The following is a 3,708-nucleotide window of genomic DNA, read 5'->3' as shown; positions in this document are numbered from 1 at the left end:
ACAGATACAATCTTGCTAGTTTTGCCCTCATTTCAACTAAGGCTTTTGGAGAATGACTGCATGTCAGGAGTCAGGTGAGATGAGGACAGACTCGCTAAGAATCAAGTTGCGGAACCCTTCCACCCTGGATGCCATCATTCACAGTGGATAGCAGCATTAATTTCTCAATGCCATTTTGTGATTGTTCTCAACACTGAAAATACTGTATTTGAAGATGATTTTATTCTCTCCTTCACTTAAAAGCGTGTTTATTTTTCAGCACCACAGGGGACATTATTTCAGAATGGAATGACTTCTTTGTGTGGCTAGAGGTTATACCATGACCTATTTGGTAATATGTAATATATGTGGAGTAATTTTGGTGCTACAGGTACTGGAAAATGTATCTCTGGAATTTGCAAGCCAAGTGGCCCTACAGCTTATTCAATGGCAATGTCAGAACCATGTTGCTGATTTTCTGTAACTCTCAGAGACTATATACTGCAAAGTGTGTCTGAATGTGACAAGATCAACTGTGGAGGGTGGTCCAGTGTTAAGATAGCATGCTTCCACTTCAGGGGACATGGATTTGATCCCTTTTCAAGGAACTGAAATCCCACATGCAGTGCTGTGCAGCCAAAAAAAAAAAAAAAAGAATCCCTGTGGGCCTTGTGATTAAGGGAGACACTCCCTCGACTAAGTAAGAGAGCCCCGTGTGCTCAGTCAGAAGTCTTGTTTAACCTGGTCCCACCAACCACTACCCCGACTCACAAAACTTGTCAACATGAGTTTTTCTGCTTCCCTTGGAACTGCTTCTACCAAATTCTTTCAGTCTAGAAAGCCTTGGAGGTTTTAAGGGGCAAAATGATAATAATGAGGAGGAGGATGGCGATAACAGAAGAGAAGGAGCACAAAACCAGGAATGAATGCCACAGAGGTAGATACACATATCTCAAAAAAAAAAAAAAAAAAAAGGCATCAAGAAGTCTAAAATTCAGACTTTATGGAAACATAAATAGTAAATAGGACTTTAGCTGCGAACAACTACCAACTAGAAGAAAGTGTAGATTTAATGAATGACACAGAGTTGATTCTCTGTCAGCTTGAAAGGACTTTTGCAGTATTTAAAGCAACAAAAATATTAAAAAAAAAAAAAAGCCTCATAAGACAATTGTAGAACAAAGCACATAAGGTATCTATGAGTGCAGGGCATATTAAAAGAGAGCCCACATTGTGCAGCTAAGAGAATTCAGGGCTCAATTCATGGATGTCAGTTTTACACTCTGGTCTGCTGCTCAGATAGATACTGTACATTTGGCTGTTCACTCCACAATTGCTTTATCTGTTGTATATGAAGAATGCCAAATGCTAACATTCAACAGTATTCTAGTAAAAATAAAGTTAGCAACTGTTTAGATAATATTGTGAGAAATGTGAAGTATTCTATAAATCAATACTGTAATTATTACTTGATAAAATTAGCAGCAGATTTAGTTTCTATCAGTATCAATTTTTTTATATGTTGAATATATTCAATTTATAATAATACAGGACAATTGGGCTCTGCCCTTGTCAGTACTCTAGCAGCAATTTTGTTTTTAGATTCCAACCCCATCAAACTTTCTCTCAAGGGATTTGCTTCCTCATAAAAATGGAACTTCCTCAGCTGAGTGATTCTCCAGAGAAGCAAAACTTTCTTTTTATTATGGGCATATCTTAGAAGTGAATGTGCAGCCCAGAAATTTTTATTCTTGGAATAAAAGACTGAAAACTTACTTATACATGGACTAGAGACAGGAACAGTGCACCCTCCACATATTACATGTCACAAAATCCTACATACTGAGAGTTTTCAGAGTCCAAAGTCTCACCCTGGACCCAAACAAAGGACACTACTTCAGAGATACAAGGTTGACAGATTTCATAAAGGAACAGTGTCCCTTTTACACACAAATATAAACCAATCCCTGGTGGCTCAGACAGTAAAGAATCTGCCTGCAATGCCGGAGACATGGGTTCAATCCCTGGGTCAGGAGTATCCCCTGGAGGAGGAAATGGCAACCCACTCCAGTGTTCTTGCCTGGAAAATCCCATGGACAGAGGAGCCGTGCAGGCTATAGTCCATGGGGTCAAGAGTCAGACACAACTGAGTGACTAACACTTTCACTTTTTGTTTTTCAAACAATCCTTTTCTGCCAGTGATAGCTATTTCCTCCTATTTCCCCAAATTCAAGTGTCTAGCAAAGAAGAGTCCACAAACATGAATAAAGACAGGCATGTTACCATTTTCATTTTGCTGCATTTTGTTTCCACTTTGTTTAATTATCTGCAGAGGTTCATAATACAGTTAAAATATATCTACTAATTGGCTTTACAATTTCTGTCAACATAGGTGGAAAACCAAGCACATTAAGAGTTCATTTTCTTACAAATGACAGTGTCTTATTTTAGCATGGTAACTGAATGTAAATTTGTCCCCTAAAATTGACTATAATGAGAGTAATGAAGAAGAACACGAATGAACCCTAAAGACAGCAGGTACAGTGTCAAGGGAAGGTTTACAGCTGGAAAGCAGGACACATTTCAGCTTACTAAGCACAGTGGGGAAAGGAAAAGCTAAGACAGTCATCCGGAGGAAGAGGGAGAAAGATAAAGCTTTTTTATCACAGAACCTGGAATGGTTCAGGTTGGGCAAACAGTTACTTTCCAAGGCAGAGATACAGAGGAGGGACTAAAAGCAGAAGCGCTAGATGGAAGTCTATTTAAGAATAAATTTGATCCCAGAATTTCTATCCCTTTATAGCCCCCTTGCCACCTGGCAGAGGACTGGGCTTAAGTCACACAAAGTTGCAGAAGAGTGGAACAAACATGGAACAGATGAGAGCTCCTGTGCCACAAAATATGGTTCATTCATTAGACCACCCCCTTTGTAGGGTCCAAGAATATGGGAAAAAGGAATCTATGCCTCAGGTAAGAAATGGGGTTACTCTCTAGAGAATCTGGCTGCTTCAAGAGAAAACCTGAAGATCCAGGAACAAGGGCCCCAAGACAGACAGATGGAGGGAAGCACGGGGAGGGAGAGGGGAGGGAGGGAGGGAAAGAGAAGGAAGAGAAGGATGGGGCTGGGTGTGGGGGTGGGGGGCGGGAAGGAAGGGAGGGAGGGAGGGAGACACTGAGAAGTTCTCTACATTGGATGCTCTGGACCTGCCCCAGCCCACTTAACTGGGCCAGTGCTCCCATCCTCCAGCTGGTGGAGGCCAAGGATTCCCATCCGTCCCTTCTGTCCTGCTCCAAGAGGGAGCCATCAGGTCCTAGAGATTAGAAGCTCCATCCCACTGCCCACAGTGCATGCTCAGTCACTTAAGTTGTGTCCAGGTCTGTCCGTGGGATTTCTCAGGCAAGAACACTGGAGTGGGTTGCCATTTCCTCTTCTAGGGGATCTTCCCGACCCAGGGATTGAACCCACATCTTCTGTGCCTCCTGCATTGCAGGTGAGATTCTTTACCCAGTGAGCCACCTGGGATGCCCACAGTGCTCAGAGGTAACGCTGCCCTTGGAAGCAAACAAAAGGAAAACCCCCATGAGAGATAATGCCCTGCTTACTTCCTGTCCCAGACCAGTGCTTCCCCCACTCTTCTCCAGTGTGTGCTGACTCAGGCATGCATCCACATGCATAAAACCCATGCATCCACACCCCTTTACCAGCTCTATTTTCAAGGAACTTAAACT

Source organism: Bubalus kerabau, chromosome 4, assembly GCF_029407905.1.
Source record: "Bubalus kerabau isolate K-KA32 ecotype Philippines breed swamp buffalo chromosome 4, PCC_UOA_SB_1v2, whole genome shotgun sequence".
Lineage (NCBI taxonomy): Eukaryota > Metazoa > Chordata > Mammalia > Artiodactyla > Bovidae > Bubalus > Bubalus kerabau.
This window is presented reverse-complemented; position numbering follows the sequence as displayed.